General features: G+C 33.9%; 1 non-coding gene across 1 annotated transcript; it reads left to right on the top strand.

The window, feature by feature from the left end:
• Window positions 1-8,970: 8,970 nt before the first annotated feature.
• Window positions 8,971-9,166, top strand: LOC125208753 (U2 spliceosomal RNA). Its single transcript, XR_007174231.1, has one exon. It is a non-coding gene; the product is annotated as a U2 spliceosomal RNA (small nuclear RNA).
• The last annotated feature ends 11,865 nt before the right edge of the window (window positions 9,167-21,031 follow it).

The raw sequence follows: 21,031 nt of genomic DNA, 5'->3' as shown, positions 1-21,031 counted from the left end.
TTGTTGTTGTAGTTGGAGGATGATTTGGTCTTGATTAAGGGGAGGTGGAGGTGGTACTTCCTCGTTGTTCCCATTTGGATTTTCCATAGGCTCTACTAGATGTTGAGCTCGTGCTCTCCTCCTTCGTCCTCCTCTTCTTCTATTGGCGGCTTCTATCTCTAAATTAATCGGCTCAAGGGGTAGATGCCTTGAGCGCGTGAGCATAAAAACCTACACAACACAAGAGAGGAAACAAAGGGAAATTAGAGCTAAACTAGAAAACTAAACTAAATAAAGCAAGTAAATGTCTAAACTAGTATTCTCTATCTTATCACAATATCAAACACAAAAGCAAATTAGTCCCCGGCAACGGCGCCAAAAACTTGACTCATGCTAAATTTGCAATCAATATGTCACCCACAAGTGTATGGGGTATGTAGCACGTGGCAAGTTAAAATTATCGATCCTCGAAGACTAAATGCCGGCTTGAGTACTACGATGCAATTTCGAACACTATCTAGACTAATAAAAGGGGTTTTTTAGTTTTTCTACACTAAGATCAAAGAACAAGTACGCAAGTAAGAACAAAATAGAAAATAGAGCAAGTAAAAGGGTAGTTTTCACTCAAATTGGGAAGATAGGGATATGGATCCGTTGGTATGGATCACGGGTGTTCACCTAGGGATCATGCTCATCTAAAAAGTCCTATGTGTGGCTAGGAAGGTCGGGTTAATTGGTTAGACCCCCTCTCGGGTGCACCTAACGCGTTGATCGGCCTCTAATGTCGGAGTCTCCTCCCTACACTTCGAAACCAACTCCTACAACCTACGGACCCAAGCCCTCTCTCTAGCTATGTCTCTCTCGAGCACATACAACGCACGGAGTTGTTGGTCATTTAACTATCTAATTAAGCATCTTTCAACGACAATAATTAGAATAAGACATATCAAACTGGTAGCTAATCAATTGGATAATGAAAAAGCACAACAACCAACAAAACCACCACATAAGACATAGATAAGCACAAATCAAGATTTAGCCCATGAATTCCATACAAACTTCACCAATATCCCTAAATAAGAATTTAGCTACTCATGATGGAAGCTAAAACAAAGGAAAATACAAAAACTTCAAAGGAAAACATAGTAAGAAAAGGTAATAGAACTCCCTAATGTAGACTTGATGTTGGGGAGGATCTTTCTTCTTCAATCTCTTGAAGATGGAAGTCTCCTTGCCTTCAATGACTTGTATCTCTCGATTTTTTCTCTCAATTTGTCGTGGGGAAGGTTAGGGTTCTAAATTGAGTTAGAAACCCTTTTATACTCGGAGTGAAAATCAGGACAAATTAGCAAACACCCGGTCGGGTGATTTGTAGGTGATAAAACACCCGACCGGGTTTTCTTCCCGAAGCCCGTTTTTTGCAAAACACCCGACCGGGTTTTCCGAGAAATGGAAAACACCCGGTCGGGTTTTCCTCCTGGAGTGGCTACTTCAAAACACCCGACCCGGGTTTTCCGAGAAATGGAAAACACCCGGTCGGGTTTTCCTTCTGGAGAACTCCTCGAATTTCAGCTTCGGCTCGTTTCAACCTGTTTTCATCACAAAACTACGACAAACCCATCAACTCACCTAATTAGTGTATATGCGGTGAAAAAACTTGTATTTAACATCTTAAACCATCAAAAGCACTCTTTAATCACCCATAAAACAAGACTAAAATATGAGTTTGTCAACTCTCTTTCACCACTATGCCTATTTTCTCTTCTCCCTCATCAGACGATTTTTGTCCCAAAAATTCTAACCTCCGTCGCCCCATCTACAATCCGATCGTTTCTGACGGTGAAGCCGACGAAGAAGAAGTCGTTTTGCTACCACCATCAAGTTGCTCTCACTTGACGATGAAGAATTGATAAAAACAAAATCCTTTCGACCATCTTCGAATCGATTCTGGACCTGACAAATAGTTTTCAATTATTTTTGTACATTATTTCTTACCAATCGATTTGTATGGTTTTATCTATTTTTATGTAGGGATTTTGGGTGAATCGTAGTATGATTCATCAAATTTATGGATTGCTTTTAATCATTGTTGCTCTAAAGTAGTTGTCATTTGTTTACCTTTTATCATTATGGGTTCGATTATAAGATGATGGATTTTGGTTTTATGTTGTGCTAGATTGTTGTTGTTGTATGATAAGGCTAATTTCATGCATTGGTTATGGGGATAAATTCTGTGATTTCCTGGGTCTAACAAGGTTTTATAAGCCAGGTGTGTAGAGAAATCGTCAGATCCAAGAAGAAGGACAATATCACCTAGAGAAGGAAGCTGGCAGAGAAAGTGAGCAGGAAAGAGGAGGAGTTTACTAGACGAAGGAGCATCCGAAAGGAGGGCAAAATGGGAAGCACAAGGAAGAGTCTAGAAGCTCCATCCCTTATAAATAAGAGCACGCACCCAACATGAAGGGAGTCCTTTTTCTCACCATCAGCTCTTAGCTCAGCCTTTCTCATTCTCTACACACACTTTTAGGGGAATCATCTAGGGGTTTACGGTTCAGGAATTTATACGATCATTGTGTAACACCGTCTCCACGGGAGGCGAAGATACAATCTCTTTACCTGCTTTCTGTTTATGTTTCTGGATTTCCCGAGACTTCGCTGTTCGAAGCTCGGTCGTGTTTTGCTCAGTTTCTGTTGGATATTGCACTACTTGCTATGGAATATATTGCTTTGGTTTCATTTTACGTTATAGTTGCATTATCTGTTCACTTTTGATGCTTATTGGTGGTTGATCTGAATTTGGAGTTTAAATTGCGTGGAGATTTGTAGTTGATCGGGCGAATTTGGTTAAATCTGTGAGATCGGAGATGAAATCTGTGTTGGTTTGTTGTGGATGGCTTGGATCCGGAGTGGATGAAGCATCCAGTGTTTGGATCTGTTCACGTTTGCATGGTTGTAATGTTTAATTTCTGTTTTCTTGTTTACCTCGTCTAGTAATAGTAGATCTGCTTTAGTTTCTGTACTTGATTGCATTAATCGGTTTAATTTAGTTTACCCTGTTTCGATCTTTGTTTTACCTTGTTTTTCCTCTGCATTTCGTGATTAAAGTTTGGAGAAGATGATGTCGCTGTAAGTTAAATCTTTAGTTAGTTAATTTGCAGCTTTTCTGTCGTAATGCTGTTTTGGGAAATGGTCCCCACGCTCTGCTTTTCCTCTGTCTAAGTTAGATTTAGGAACTCGTTTACCAGGTCTAGTAGTCAACTCAAGCATGTCTGGTCGTCAGTATGCATGTTCTGTTATCTTCGCCTAGATCTAGCTGTTAGGATATAGCATTTCATTTCTCAAGTCTAAGAATTAAATCTCAACCCCGAAAATTGAGTGGCAGCAGCCAAAAATAGTTTCCAGGTCTTTTAACATGTTTACTTACGCATCTGTCTCTATGGATTCGATCTCTGCTTCCCTGTACTAATCTTTTAGCATAGCGGGTTGAGGGTTTGAAAGGGGAATGAAGTGATTGTGTGCCCAACGACAGGTAACTTGAGGATTCTCTGAGTTCCTAGACCCAATGTCTAGTGGATTCTCTGGATCTGGGAAGTTCAAATTTACACAACAATACTCACATTACATTCTCGCTTTTCGTTGTACATTTTTGGAGAAGTTTCTAATGCTCTTTTTTTCCCTTCTCTTTTCTATAAACTACAATGATACAGTGACGGAGAAGACAAATTTGAAGTAGAAACTGGTGAAGAACAAACGACCGGTAATATTTCTTTTGGGGTGTATACAGTAGCCATCACCTCTTATACATCATTGTAGAGTAAATCGTACATTATATAATGAATAGGTGTCTATGATTTTAGAACATGCTTCTATGTAGCATGACGTTCTAGGCATTTAAACATCGCATTATTAACATTATACATTATGTACATTTCCCATTACATTATGTACATTACCCATTACATTATGTACATTACCCAGTAAAATAAGTACATTACCCAGTACATTATGTTAATCCGTATACCAAAACTGATACATTATACATCAAATGTAATCAAATGTTATTGAGGGTTTGTCGCTGACTCGGATGGGGATTCAAAGAATAATTGTAGTTGATTTGTTCTCTAGATGTAGCGTCGTTTTAATTCTACAAAGGCCGGAAGTTAACACATTTTTCCTAGGGTTTAGTAGTCCTGTTGGTACATCATGTTGGTTGAGCTTTACATCATGTTTGAATACATTATTCATGGATTTATGTACATTAATTCAAACTAATCATACATGTTGGACGATGTACTTTTTTATGATGTTTCCTGTAGTCTAATCCCCCCAATCCCAATGTTTTTGAATAGGTTCGAAGCAGCAAAGAAATCTTGTGGATGAGGACTTTGAGGAGGAGATGTCCATTGCATCAGGATAAAACTTGTGTACCCTGCTCACTTTTACTCACAACACCAAGGCTTCAGTGAACCAGACCTATGTGATGTGGCATTGGAAAGGAAGGCCGTAAAAATTCAACTTCGAGAGGTGGTTCGAAGAATATGGTTTATGAAACATTTAGCAGTATGTATTGTAGTCATGGATTTCATTAGTTTTTGCTGAATTATGTTTTGCGACACAATGAAGTTGTCAATACATTGGTTTTTATGTTTGTGTTGGATGAAAGATTGATATTTTGGCAATAAGTTGTGTTCTTTGGTTATTAACCTGCTGTCGATGTACGTGAATCTATACTTAATATTTAATTGTTGTCGATGTACGTGACCCTATACTTCATGTACACTTATTAATGATGTACGTGAACCTGTACTTAATGTACAATATTGATACTCCTATTATCGATGTTATGAACCTGTACTTAATATACATTATAACACACATACCGTGCATTACTTACAGTATGTGAATGCGTGGATACTACACCCTAGCCCCATGGACTACTAAACCCTAGGGAAAAGATGTTAACTTCCGGCCTTTACAGAAATAAAACGACACTACATTCTGGATAACAAATGCTACATTATGGTGTCATATAAATTATAACACATATATCGTACATTACTTCAGTGTGTGAATGTGTGGATACTACACCTTAGCCCCATGGACTACTAAAACCTAGGGAAAATGTGTTAACTTCCGGCCTTTACAGAACTAAAAGGACGCTAAATTCTGGATAACAAATGCTACATTATGGTGTCATATACATTATAACACATGTATCGTACATTAGTTACAGTATGTGAATGTGTGCATACTACAACCTAGCTGATTGGATTGCTAAACCCAAAAGGTATGGTTTCAACTTTCTTGGATCGACTGATAACCGTGACTTTAGGAGTTGATTAATAATTCAAAATAGTAAAACTTATATTACTATATCTGTACATTAGTCACGGTTAAGCATGTACATTAAACGCAATTACTGGTACATTATTTCGTGAAACACGTACATTATTCACCATTCGAGCTGTACATTATTAAACATTATGCGTACATTATTTACCATTTGGACTGTGCGTACATTATTTACCATTTGGACTGTGCATTACTACACATTACGCGTACACACCCTAGCCCACATAGACTACTAAACCCAGGGAAATGGTGTTCACTTCCGGCCTACAGGAATAAAAAACGATACTACATTATGGATTCAGAACGCTACATTTTTTGTTCATACACATTATCAGTGGAAATACGTATATCACAATATGGAATTGTGTAAATACTAAACCCTAGCCCCGCAGACTAATACATCCTAGGGAAATCGTGTTATCAACCGATATTGAAGGAACTAAAACTATGCAACATTAAGGGATAAAAATGATGACAAACGAGGTGGCTGTGTAATGTACATTAAGTTAAACATTTTGTACATCAGTGCCTGCAGATTCGGCGTCTCACACTACAAACAAAACTCAACTGACAGGAGTTACGAACGATTACAAATTGATGTAAAAAACGATGACAATGGTGACGAGTTCATGGCGATTACAAACTGATAATACTACAACGCAATTACATTCTTCCATCGTCGACACCAAAAAAACTCCTCAAAGAAGCGTTGATTTTAGGACGAATAAGAAATTTGTGTGAAGATCGTCGTTTTGCGTGAAGTTTGTTACCAACGATTGTGTTATCAAGAATTGTGATTATTGATGGGAACGAAATCAGCAAAATAATTTCCAAAAATACACGTACAAAGTGGGAGAGAATCATGGGTATAAAATAACGGTAGCATAATTAAGTTCCTAAGTTAACCTTTTGATTATTTTTAAATGAATTAAAATGAAGGAGATATCTTACAATCTCGGCCGTTAAATACCAAAAATGAGTGGTTAAAATTTGTGTTATGTTTAAGAAAGATTTAGCTTAATGATCTGAATACAATCCTACATCTGTAAGCTTTAGGGTGAATTATTTTCCATAAAACTTCACCCTTTTTTAGAAACTTTTTATATAATCAAGCAACTATTATGGTGTTTTCATTCCACGGTTTACTTTTTTAAAGCATTCTGTAAAGTTGACTTAGGCCACCTTTGAATTGGATTTTGCTAATGAGGTTTATGTCTGATAATGTTAAATATTTCACATATAGTGTTCGAGGTAATGGGATTTTTATTTTGGTGGGAGTTTATTCCACATCGAATGGCATTGCACTTTTGCAAAGAATGTTGCATCCCATCAATTCTAGTTTAAACATTTTTTTGATGAAAATAATAGGATTTGATATTCTAAATGTTGAATAAAAGATGCTTAATACCTTTATGAGAAGGACTGAATTTTGGTCCATTTTCTTCTTTAGTTTCTCGTAACTTAGCTTTAGATTTTTTTGTCAAATATCAATTTTGGGTAAAGAACGATTTAGAATATCTTATATTTGTGGGGAAAATTTCAAAGGACCTTTGCTGTCTCCTTAATCCTTAATAGCGAATCGATGTCAATTTAAAATATAATCCATAATTTGGTTGTTCTTTAACATGCTCTACAATCTACATTTTACAGTGCATTAGCGGGAGTTGTGTGAGACCAGTTTTTTAATCTTCATTCGACCAGAATAAAGTGAGGCCCATTCGACCTTGCCCCTTTTACTAATTTAGTTAATTTATTAAAGGGTTGATTGTACTAATTTATAACTTCAGTTTTGACATTTTTTTAGATCACGATCTATATTTTAATTTATTTTTTTTATATCCATCCAATTTTACTTTCCATAAAAATTTCGGCATCATATATCTAACTAGATTTGCCCGTGAAAATATGTTTTTCAAGTTGTAGACATACACACTAAGCATCTGTGAAGGCGTTCGATTTGGTATATTAGGCTAGATTGTGTCTCACCAACTCACTAATTCGATGTTCGGTTGCTGCAACCCAATTTAATCTCAGCTCGCAAGGCCCTGGTCAAGCCTATCCCAATCATGGCATTTTCAGTGTTTAAGGCATACGGTTTCATCCTCCCTCCTATTAATTAATCTCACCCCTCCGATTAATTTAGTTATCACCTAATCATTCATAAGAATTTATTTTATAATTTTAATTAACCATGGTAAATATAATTAATCTTATCCACCAAACTATAAGATCAAATTCAATATTAATTTCATATTAGATAAAGCTAATCTTAAGTTATCCCATGCTATATCCCACAATTATTTAATCTAAACTAACCGAACAAATGTGTACTGAATATCCTATCCAAATAATTTAAAATGGACAATAGACAATGATAAAAAAAAAACCACTGAGGGTTCGTTCGGTACACATAACTATAATTAAATTGGAATTAAAATTCTATGGAAATGAATTTGAAGGAAAATTCCAAATTCTTTGTTCGTTAAAAATGATGTAGCAATTGATATGAAATTGAATTTGAAAAAAAAGTGTGCATGTGTAGTGTGAATATTTTGTAATTATTTTGAATTTCAACTATTTACTTTTGTTATAGATTCAAATTGTGAAATTGGGAAGAATTGATTGTAATTCAATTTCAAATTCAATTTTTTTATGGTATCAAACATTGGGTTTGGAATTGAACACTCCAAATTTCTTTTAGCAAGTCTAATTTCATGATACCAAACAGAGCCTAATAAAATTATAAGTTTATAATATAAAAGTAAGCATATGTTAAGCGTTGAAATTCACCAATAATCATCCAGTTTATGTGTATATTACTTATAATTTATACGCCTAATAGAACTTCCAGTTTTAACCAAGCATCTTAATTTGCGGATAGTTAGTTATAAATTTCATATGTAGCTTAATTTTACCAAATATTTTAGGCAGATTTAAGCACCTAATTTCATCCACTGAGGTTGTAGTTACTTACTAAAACACATGCTTAAGTTTATGAAATGCTTCTTTTTTTCCTTTTCAGTTTGGTGCAGGGAGATGGGTTGGATCTATTGGTGTGTGTGAAGTGGAGCTATTTTTGGCATTTCTCACCATAAATTCCACTTCTATATTTTAATAAATATGCATCAAGTTAATGATCACTTAGTTATACCATGTCCTAATGTCCTTCATTCATCCAAGTCCAAGAAGAGAAAGTATTGTTAATTTCAAGAAACATTATATAGAGATGTTGTATCTCATAAGAAGAAAATCGAATTCATTAACACAGAAAGATTAAATCCCGTAGCCATAGGCATCTCCAATGCTGATAATATGTTGTATACCTGATGACAGTGATGACCTGAGCCAAGTTTATTTTACGTTAACACCAAAACTTGGTTGTCAAATGAAATGCCACGTATTATTATGGTGTGTTTGATAGTGGAAATTTTTGATGCATATACACTTTAGAAACAACATATCACATTCGCACAAAAGCTATGAATATAATGATAGTATAAAAGATTTAATTCAACTTTCTCAAAGGAAAGGGAAACGCGAAGATGGAGTTTTGAGTTTGTTGGGATTATCCCACTAGGCTACTATAGTTTTACAGATGAAGAGGATTATAAAACAACAAGGCCTTGAGCTTAGAGACTCATACCTTTCTCGGCCTTTTGGCTAAGATCAAGTGTAGTATCTGTTCTTATCAGTTTAATATCTGATATGTGGGCCATCGGCTCACACGATATTAAATTTATTTTTTGAGGGGGAAAGTTCGACGAAGTAGCTTGCTACTTGAGCTTTCGCGTGTCGCCCATGCGTTGCACTACTGCTTGGGCCTGGCGCGCCCCACCAATTCCCCAGTTCAAGTGATTGTTTTGTTGTAAAAGTATGTGGTGCTGATGCCTTAATAAGCGTTGCTGTGTTTCGGCTTTGGGTATTTAAGCTTAATTATGTAGTGTATGATACCTAATTTCATTATCAGGATTTGTATTCATTGAGAATCCCAATTGGTTCATTTGTAAACGATGATAATCAAAAGTGTGAGTCCGTTTTTCCTAATGTTCATTGGGCCAGAGCAAAGTTTGGCCCATTCTCCTTTTCTCCTCTGTCGTAATTTACGTTATTTATTGAAGGAACATGAATAGCGCTATTTAAATCATGAAAATTTGTACAATTTTAGTCGGTCCATCAACTTTTAAATTGGAATATTAATTGAAGTTTTATTTTTTTTCCTCAATTATCCTGTCAATGCACAATTTGACTTTCAAGATGTTAAAACAACAATATTTTATTAAAATAAGAAAATAAAGGAATATAAAAATAAAAATATACTTAATCTTAATGGAACATGCTATTTTGAAAATTGTTAAAAGTTGACATTTGCATACATAGAAAAATTGAAATTTCGCGATTTAATACTTCAATTTCAATGTTAATGGGACATCTAGAATTAAACCGAACTTCATGATTTAAATGACTATTAACCCTTTAATAAATGGTTGATTGTAAATTATAGCTTCAATTTGATACTCATTATCTCTATTTTAATTAAATTTTTTATTTAATCTAGTTTTGCTCTTCTTTACTCATATATACTATTCCACTAGTACTACCTCCGTTCCAACTAAGTTGAGTCATATTCTTTTTTGAAATATTACAACTAAGTTGAGTCATTTTCTTTTTTCACAAAACAAACATTTAATCACTTTTGCTTTATTTTATCATTTACTTATCCGTTCTTTATCACTTCTACTTTATTACTCTCTCCTATTTTTAACACAATTTTTGAATCTATGTTTTTAAAAGTTTTGACTTAACTTAGTTGGGACGTAGCTTGGAGGGAGCACTATCTAACAAGGTTTGTCCGTGGAATATGTTTTTGAGTTGCATAGAATCTATATGTGAATTGAATATCCGACTAAATAGTAAAAAATGACTAGAATGAAAAAGTTTAAAATGGACAATAGACAATGATAAAAGTAAATAAATAGGAAGGCGATCACATGTATTTCCATTTAGGTTTATAATTTAAAAGTAAGCATATGTTAAGCATTGAAATTCACCAAAAATCACAATGTTTATGTGTATAAAATAGACCTAATCAAAATGGAACTTCCAATTTAAATCAAGCAACTTAATTTGCGGATAGTTAGTTATAAATTTCATTTGTAGCTTAATTTTACCAAATATTTTAGGCAGATTAAAGCACCTAATTTCATCCACTGAGGTTGTAATTACTCACTAAAACACGTGACTTAAAGTTTATAAATGCTTCTTTTTTCCTTATTAGTTTGGGGCAGGGAGTGAGGAGTTGGATCTATTGGTCTGTTTGATGTGGAGCTATAGGTATGGAGATTTAAATAATGAATTGAGTGATTGAATGATAACTTTCGTTGGTTGTTGGAATAGTGATCTTTTATAATCATATAGTAATATGGTAATTTGTTTTGAGCTCCTAAGTATAATGTTCTATTTTGTTAAAAAAAATTGAAAGTTCTATAGAGCGTTTTTTACTATGCTTTACTTTGAAAAAAATAAACAAAAATAGACCTTCTGTGCAATTATAATATTTGAAAGATTATTGTTAGTTTGTAAAAGTAATGGAGAAAACATTTTCTTAGTAAAAAGAAACTAAGATGAAAGACTCATTCGATCGCTTTCCCCTTTGTCTTTTGGAGTAATCTCATACTCATTCATCCAAACACTGAAATTAAACACAATGTTTCAAATACATTTCTTTAAGGTATACTATATCTTATGGTTAGCATTTATCCTTTTTAAATTTACTTAAAAATTCTTGAGTTGTGGTTGGCCAAGTTTGCAATTGAAACATTAATACTAACCAATTAGTTATATTCGATTTTGATGAACATAACTAAATTGTTTTTATATTGCTGGAGTTATGCAACTATAGTAAGATTCTTGATATTACTGATAGCTACAAATGCCAGATTTCATAATAGTTCATTAACGCATTATAAGGGTTTTCTTCCACTCATTCTCGTGTTGATAAGGGCGGCTCATAAGGTCCTACCTTTCTACCGTTACATTTCTACCTTCTTGGGTGTGGGTGTGGGTGTGATTGCCTACGCGTTTTGCAAGATTGTATCTCGAATTAAATATATACTGTAGTTAGTTTGGTTTATGAGATTCAATCTCACAATTCAATCGTAGATGGATAATGATGAGATAATTAGTCATAACTAACCTCTATACTAAAATAATCTCACGACTCAATTCTATATTGTATTTTGGTATTATTTTATCTAAGAAACTGAATAAGAATGTAATGAATTCGAATCACGCTAATGCCTTATAAATTGAATTTATTGTACAATTTTTTTGTACACTTAACATAAACATCTTATGTGGTCTCGTTGAATAATTAAATTACTCTTAATTGAGATACAGATGACTTAAATTACTTAGTTTAGCAAAAAATTAGACGAAAAAAATATTTAGAATGAGTGCTTTTATTATGAATTTTGACCGAATAGCTTTTTTGTTAGGCTTGCGATATCGAGATTGTCTAAATTAATGCTTTGAGGCACTCTATTATAGGGAAATAAATAATCGATTTGCTCGATTTAGCTGTCTATGCCCTTCTTTTTATTGACAAAAGAACAAGGATTGGCACATGAAAAACTGAATCAATCGGTTTACAATTGGGGTCTATGTGTAACTTTAGGGCATCCGCAAAGCATCGCGGACGATGAGTTAACAATCGTCCGTGCCCGATAGATCGTCCGCGGACGATGCGCGGAGGATACCCATCGTCCGTCGCATCGTCCGCCACTGTGGACGACGCGGACGATGGGCACGCGTTTCTAATTTTTGTTTGAATTTTTTCAAAAAAATTTCTTATTTAAACTCTACTATTCACTACCATTTCACACACTCCAATTTCACATTTCTTCAATTTCTCTTCAATTATTCTCTCTCATCGACTCAAAAATGAATCCCGACGACTACGATTTGAGTACATCGGATGGCTGCAGACGGGCCTTGACTCGAGCCTTGTTCGATGCCGTTAATGAAGCCAAGGCGGAATGCTTGGCACAAATGCAGCGAGAGCAGGCGGCGGCGGCGGAGGCGCGGGTCCCTCGCCCGATACGACGTCGGGCGTTTGTCCCCCGTGAGCACGACGTAGCGCACGAACGTCTGTTCGCAGATTATTTTGCCGAGAATCCAAGGTGGGGCCCGAATGTTTTTCACCGCCATTTTAGAATGAGCCGAGATCTTTTTCTCCGCATTGTGCACACGTTGGAGGGCCGTGATGAGTACTTCCAGTATCGGGAAGACGGGATCGGCAGACCCAGACTTACGCCGTTGCAGAAGTGCACGGTTGCGATCTGCCAGTTGGCCTACGGCACAACATCGGATATGTTCGACGAGTACCTTCACGTCGGGGATACAACTGGCCGCGAATGTCTCAAGACTTTTTGTAAGTTAGTTGTGGAGGCTTTTGGCGACACATATTTGCGACGCCCGACTGCTGACGATTGCCAGAGCCTGATGCGGATGCACGAGACGGTGCACGGCTTTCCTGGGATGCTAGGGAGCATCGACTGTATGCACTGGCAGTGGAAGAACTGCCCGACGGCCTGGAGAGGCCAATTTACTAACGGCTACAAGGGCAGCCACCCGACGATGATCCTAGAAGCCGTCGCTGACCACCGCCTCTGGATCCGGCATGCCTACTTTGGTGTAGCCGGGTCGAACAACGACATCAACGTCCCCAACTCGTCCACCCTATTCGCCGATCAGTGCAGGGGTCGCGGTCCGGCCATTCAGTTCACTGCCAACGGCCGCACACATCATATGAGGTACTACTTGGCCGATGGCATATACCCTAGGTGGCCTGTTTTTTTTAAGACGATCAGCTGCCCAATTGGTGAGAGGAGAGTTTTGTTTGCGACAAAGCAGGAGTCCGCGTGGAAGGATGTGGAGCGGGCTTTTGGGGTGCTCCAATCGCGGTGGGCAATCGTGAAAAGTCCGGCGCGTTTCTGGTACAAGGACGTCATCGCCGACGTCATGTATGCGTGCATCATCATGCATAACATGATAGTCGAACAAGAACGTGGCCATGTCACCAATTGGGTGGATGATGAAGCCGGATCTAGCTCCAGCACGGCGACCTCGCCGGTCACTCGAGGATTACCGACTGGCTTCGGTGCAGTTCTAGAGCGACAGGCCTCAATGCACAACCAACAAGACCATACTCAGCTCATGACCGACATGATTGAAGAAGTTTGGACCCGCAACCGCCGCCGTTTAGAAATTGTATTTTTTTTATTTGGTATTGTAATGTTTGAATTTTAATGAAATGAAGTTAGTTTTCCAAATTTTGAAGTATTTAAATATTCAAATAATAGAAAAATGCTTAGGGCGTCGCTTAGGGCGGGCTATAGTCCGCCCCACTGCAGATGGAATAGGAGGAGGATAAAATGCTGACATGGCTGTGCATAGGGCGTCGCTTAGAGCGTCCCATTGTGGATGCCCGTTACAATCAATTTTTTGCTATAGAAATCTGAAATTGTATACATCATCAATCAATTTAAAATAGATTATCAACATCCCAATTCCTAATTAACTTCCTTTTCGTGTGTACGTGCGTATGGAATCATAATCCATACTTAAATTTTATCACATTTTTCCATTTCCGTACATTCCATAAAATTTATCACATTTCACTTTTTACTCTTTTTTTTTAGTGGATCTCATATTCTACTAACTCATTTCAACTCATATTTTATTATTAAACTAATATATAAAAGTAAGACTCACTCTCTACTATTTTTTTCAACTCACTTTCTATTACATTTCTTAAAACCATGTCCGGTCAAAGTATGACAAAATTTACGGGATGGGGGGAGTATTATTATTATTATTATTATTATTATTATTATTATTATTATTATTATTATTATTATTATTATTATTATTATTATTAATACTACTTCAAAGTTCGAACTTGCATCTTTATCACGTGCAGTCTAGAAGAAAGAAATATAGAATGTGCCCGTATTTATTGGATTTTATTTCCATATATTCCAAACGTAGTTTATGTATGTACACATGTACTGATGTACGATTAATTTATTACTACTACTAATCTACTATAAGAACTATCTTTACTACCGTACACTATCATAACACACACACACACTAAAATGGAGTACTTGTTAAGCCCTGGTTGGACAAGAGAATTGCCACCAAATAATTGGTTAATAATGATGCTTTTAGGACCCCACACATACAAAAGTGGAGTTGGGGTGTCAAGTGCTAAATAGAATGTACACATGCACTATTAATTGCTAATAGGCCCCCATTCTAAGTGCCCACTAACATGAATTTTAATTACATTATTGGAGCTAGCTGAGCCGTACCTGATCTTTATTTTATATCTTTTTTGGTACCCAGTGATAAAAATAACCCTAGATACCAAACATGTGATTTTTTTGTTATAAAGGATATTTTTGAAAATTTTCATTAAATAGTACCAAACATGTGATTATTTTTTTCTTCTCTTCTTTTTTTTATCCTCTATTTTCTTCTTTCTTTTTAATATTATATCTTCCTTTCTTCTTTCTTTTTCTCCTTAGTTTATGTTTCCTCTTTTTTCTTTTCTCTTCTTTTTCTTCTATCTTTTTAGTGTTTTATACATACATCTAATTGCATTCATAATATAAATCAAGAACAAAACACCTAATTGAATTAATTATTTAAAATAATTAAATCAATTAAATATTTTTATTGAATTATTTTATATTCATTTTAGAGTTGAACACCTAACTAAAAATATTACACTCTTAATATCATTATGAATACAATTCAAAATTTTAATTTTTTATTAAAACTATATTGATTAGTTATTAATTTAATGTAAAATAAAAATAACAATAATACTCCCTCCGTTCCATAGTAATAGGGGCGTTTTTCCATTTCCGTCCGTTCTCCATAGTAATAGAGTCATTTCCTTTTTTAGTAAAAGTCAACACATTTTTCCACACCTACTTTACTCTCTCTTACTTTTTTCTATCTTCATCTCTCTACCTTTTTCATTTTCCATTTTATTCTCTCTTTACTTAACTCACCTAACATAATTTTTCTTAATCTCCGTGCCGAAAATTTTTGCCTCCATTACTATGGAACGGAGGAAGTAATAATAATAATAATAATTATTATTATTATTATTATTATTATTATTATTATATAATATTGTGTGATTCATAAATAATTATACTATAATTTCAACTAGTTTTTAGTATTATAACAATAATAGTAATACAATGACTAAGTATAATTATAACTATAATTATAATTAAATATATTTAAATGATATTAAAAATAAATTAATTAGTAATTTATAATAGTAAAATAATAATATTAATATGATTAATAATAATAGTATAAAGGGTGAGAAGAATGAGAGATATTATTATATTATCACTTTTGGTACTTAGTTTTGTGTATGCCCACAATAACCTCAATGACATAAATGAAAAAATATATTTGTTTAGAGGGCATTTTGGGGTGAAAATTGCATCAGGTACCAAAAATATGATTTGTAGATACCAAAAATGATATAAAATAAAGATCCGATACCATTTTTGTGCAAAAATGAAAGATCAGGTACCATTTATATAGTTCACTCTTTTTACTATGAAAAATGAACCTAATGTATACTAATACTAATATTCAGATTTGAAGGGTCGTTGAAATATTAATGAATTTATTAATTAAACATTTGTATTACTTATATTTTAAAATAAAATCTAATATTTTTCTGGGCAAGAAGGAAGACCATCGTCGACCGCAAGAAAACATAAATGTGTCAAGTAGTAATTAAATAGCACTACACGTGTCTAGTAATGAATTAGCATTAATACTGAACGTCGTAATTGTATCAGATTCAGGAAACATGAATGATAAACATATCAATTAATAATTCGAATCCCTTTTCCAAAATAATACAAGTAAAATGGTCTAAAATTAGGAGTACATAGTCAATTTAGCATAATAAAAGTAACAATTACAAGTCCGATATACCCTTATTTATAAATTCTGGTTGCATTAATGTTTAAAAAATGTTAAAGAGAAAAGTAGAAAGAATTATTACTAATAGCGATTTTAATGCGTTTTATTACTTGTAAATATCTAATCTAATTTTACACCAAAGGTAAAATTTGTGATATTTTAAATTATTTATCAATATTTTGGAAAGTACCAATTCTGAAAGTTTATGATTTTATGGATCCATTTCCTAAAATTAAAATGGAATGAAAATAAAAAAGCTTGTATGGTTCACCAGAAAAAGCAGATTTGTAGCAAATTTTCACAAAAGCCGTCTTTTTGAAGGCCCAAATCCCAAGTCACCGCATACTATATGAATTAGATACCTTCACCATAAAGAAAACTTCAGTGATGCCTTTTGAACTACAGTAGAAGATTCTTTTCAATCTAGTGAAGATAAAAAGATACCTTTACGGCTTTAACTAACCAATTAACACATACTTCTTGTATACCTTTCATTCATTATGAATCTCTAATAATTACATGACTTAATCTTGGTTGATATCATATTAATCTTGAATCTATGACTTCACCCTCCACGAATCAATTTTTTTTATTCTTCATTAATGAAAAATTACATGTAGTGCCACGTTCATTTTAGGTGCACTAATTTGGCTTGATTTCTTCAGATAAAATCGATCTTCTTTTTCTTTGTTTCTTTATTTAATAGTACTCATATGTGTATATACTATTCTCTAAGCAACTTAATGACTTGAGTTGTCCATGAGTCGAAATTGATGGCGACGTCTTAAGTTCTTACCATTTTAAAAATAATGAATTATCAACATCACCAAGCAAAATCAACATCATGCACAGTCATAGTATTCTTTAATCTTTTTGTTTCTTCTTCCAAATTAAGTTGCACTAATAAAAATGATACCAGTTCATAAAGACACAAGAAAGATGAACTCTTAGACTATGTCAGCATACAAAAGATACAATTTCAAATTAATTAATAGAATCAACCAACGGTGACTAATGTATGTATATGGTCTTTATTTGCTAGCTAAATGTTAATAACAGCCTATTATATTTTCTTTAATTTGTTTGAGCATATTTGAAAGAAGAGTCAAATAATGAAATAATTTAAACCATCATAAAACTTCATATGTTTGGACTCTTTTCCCTAGTCCATTTATAAATTATTATAGGCTTTTATATCATCCATTTTCGTGGTTTTACACTGTTAGTGCACCAACTTTTTATTAGTATAAAAAACGGTTATTTAATCTGTAACTAACTAACTAGATCGAATTATATTTATTTTGAATCCTCGGCCTATAAAGCTTGAACTTTAGATGGTGATTATGCAAAAGTCACTACGCTTAGTCCATTTATAAATTATTATAGGCTTTTATATCATCCATTTTCGTAGTTTTAGACTGTTAGTGCACCAACTTTTTTATTAGTATAAAAAAGGTTATTTAATCCGTAACTAATTAACTAGATCGAATTATATTTAATTTGAATCCTCCGCCTATAAAGCTTGAACTTTAGATGTTGATTATGCAAAAGTTACTACGCTTAGTGCTCCATCGATCATTCTTATAACTAACTGATGTGACTTTTTGCAAGAATCTTATCTTCCAAAATCCAAACACAACCTTCCTTGGTCAAGAAATTAGTTAGGGGATTAGGTTTGTTTAATTCCCATACTAAACAAAATAATTTAATACAATTAAACAGACATACTAATAATTGTACTCCACTAAATGCTTAGATATTCACATTGGACATGCATATCAATAAAGTAGCAGTATAAAATAAGATGCAAATATAACAACAGTAAAATATATATCAACAATAACTCTCACCCAAGTCATTACTCCTCATATTTCAAGGGAAGTCTTGTATCGAGCATAAACGTATCTAAATATTATATTCCCTTCGCTCCACAATGTTTGTCTCAGTTAAATTCGGCGCAAGTTTTAAAAAATTGTTTGACTTTGTATAAAATGAGACAAACTATGTGGGAAGGAGGGAGTACTATTTATTTGTCATATGATATAAGTTTGGATCTGATAATTAATTGTTAGTGTTTTCAAAGATCTCTTAATTCCTGCATTGATTTGGCATGATTTTTATGTAATTTTTAGTATCTATTCAGAATATTGGATTGTTATTTATACGAAAAATTATTGGATATTTGTATCAACATTGTTATATATTCACTGTGCACTTACATAATTAGCTCCTTGTAATTAAATAGGAGTAGAGATTCGAATATGTAAATGCCAGTGATGAAGCTTCTCGTGTCACATTACAAAATGCTAAAGCGAGTACTAAAAGAGAGAGAAATTATGGATTAAGTTAAATAAATAGAGAAGGTTAAAAAAAAGTTGACATTTCTGAATCTGGTATGTTAACATCATAGACAAATAGGGATTGAATTGGCTTTAGTAGAGGCCAGCTAATCCTACTCGATACCGACCTCTTACCCAACAACAATTTTTAGCTATACAAATTTTTAACACAGAGCGTATGTACTGAAGCAAGAGCTGACTTTTTGAAAATGTTATAGTACTACTTAGTACAATAACTTTTAGTTAGAAATATGATCTTTCATAGATTGTTTATTTTATTGTATTTGGAAAATGTTAAGAAAAAATATTGAGATTCTAAATATATATATTGATTAGAAATAACAGTGAAATCAACTTGAGATTTTTTTAAAGCTAAAAATGAAGAGACCGAGACTATTTTTTTGGACATAGGATAATATAAAATTAAAAAAATTAAAAAATGTACAAAAAAAATAACTTCACGCGCAACCAAACTCACTTCGTCAGTGGTCCTGAACTAGGCAGGGTCTGAATTTATAGAAAGAAACCAATGGGCCTGAGCTAGTCGGGCTCCAAGTTGATTGGCTCATGGTATGCCTGGCCAACACAACCCCATTTGACAACTTAGTTAGTTGTACTTCTCCCATCCCATTGAAGATGACACATTTTCTATTTTAATTTATCCTAATCTAGATGATCCATTACTAAAATTGGAAACACATTTACCTATATTTTATTCTCTCTCTACTTTCTATCTTCACTTAACACACAAAATAAAATTGTATAAAATTCCGTGTCACTCAATGTAGGGGTCATCTCCTTGTAACGGAGGGAGTACATGTATAGGTGTTGGTGCACTGCTGCTTAATATACATTAGTCGTGCGAGCACATGTGCTCGCCAACTTACGACTATTGTCTGTGCTTAGAGATTTAGCGCTTTTTAGTGAGAAAAAGCCAAGTGATTGAAAAAAAGTAGATATACTCTTGTTTACTACCCCCTTCATTTCATAGTAGTGAAGTCATTTCTTTCAACCATGAAGATTAATTAAAAAGTTGTGTAATGTATTAAATAAAAAAATATTAAAGCATACTAGAAGAGAGGAAAAAGTAGAGAAAATAAAATAAAAAAGAAGAAAAGGTAAGAGTGAGAAAATATGTACAGTACTTTTTACTAAAAAAGAAAATGATTCTACTATAATGAAATGCCCAAAATAGAAAAATTATTCTACTACTATGGAATAGATGGAGTATCTTTTCTAATTCGAGTTCCAATGGCCTAACCCTAATTGACAATTTTTATATATTTTGAGTTGAAACATGTTACTATAGACTTCAATAATGCGCTGCTTCTTCTTCTTCGTGCTTCTTTTACTCCCTCCGTCCTACAAAATTTTCCCTATTTTACTAATTTCAAAAATAGACATTAAATACATCCTCGATCTCCTCAACATGGAACCCTTATTCCACTACATATCTCTATTTAATATAAAGTCAAACAATTTTTTGAAACCCGCACCGAATTAAATTGGAATAAACTTTATCCTTGGAATAAACTTTATGGGATAGAGAAAGTATTCATTAATTGTAGATCACAAGATTGTATTATGTATTTAGCCTATGGTAAATTACCCATCAAAATGGTGCTATGAATTTTGGGCCACATTATAATACTCCACTTATTTTGTAATACTCCGTGAGCAAGATTTCTTGCATAGCTGTCATGCATCTAGAAATAGTAGGTATGGTCACAAATTCACAATGCCAACCAAAAATGTAAACTGTAATTAACAAGAGTATCTATAATACCAAAATTGGGCATGACTGAAGTTAACATTAAGACATACCGTTTACAGTTATACGATCTGATTCTAATTGGAAACACGATATCATTGACTGCAGCAATTCATCATTTCCAAGCTACTTTTAGGACTCATTATTTTGGCCCTATAACATCTTTTTTGTTGGTTTTATTATAAGTAATACTCCCTCCGTCCCATAAAAGTTGAGTCGTATTCCTTTTTAGTCTGTCCCAACAAAGTTGAGACATTTCCTTTTTTAACAAAAGATAAAACATCTAATCACTCTTACTTTATTCCATCATTTACTTTACTCTTTCTTTATCTTTCCTACTTTTTTTATCTCTCCTATTTATTTAATATAAATTCTTAATCTCCGTGCTCAAAAGTTTTGTCTCAACTTTTATGGGACGGAGGGAGTTCATATGTGAAACTATCCTCGAGTTTTTGGAAGAATCTATTTCCATGTGGAATCTAAAAATGGGAATAAGAATCTAATTTATTGGTTGCCACACCTATTCCATTTAACTCGACTCCAATTTTAAAAAGGACACGAGAGA

This window comes from Salvia hispanica, chromosome 6 (genome assembly GCF_029641045.1).
Source record: "Salvia hispanica isolate PSC_SH4W2 chromosome 6, Shi_PSC_v1, whole genome shotgun sequence".
In the NCBI taxonomy this organism is placed as follows: domain Eukaryota; kingdom Viridiplantae; phylum Streptophyta; class Magnoliopsida; order Lamiales; family Lamiaceae; genus Salvia; species Salvia hispanica.
The sequence above is the reverse complement of the archived record's forward strand: the minus strand, read 5'-3'. Positions and strand labels throughout refer to the sequence as shown.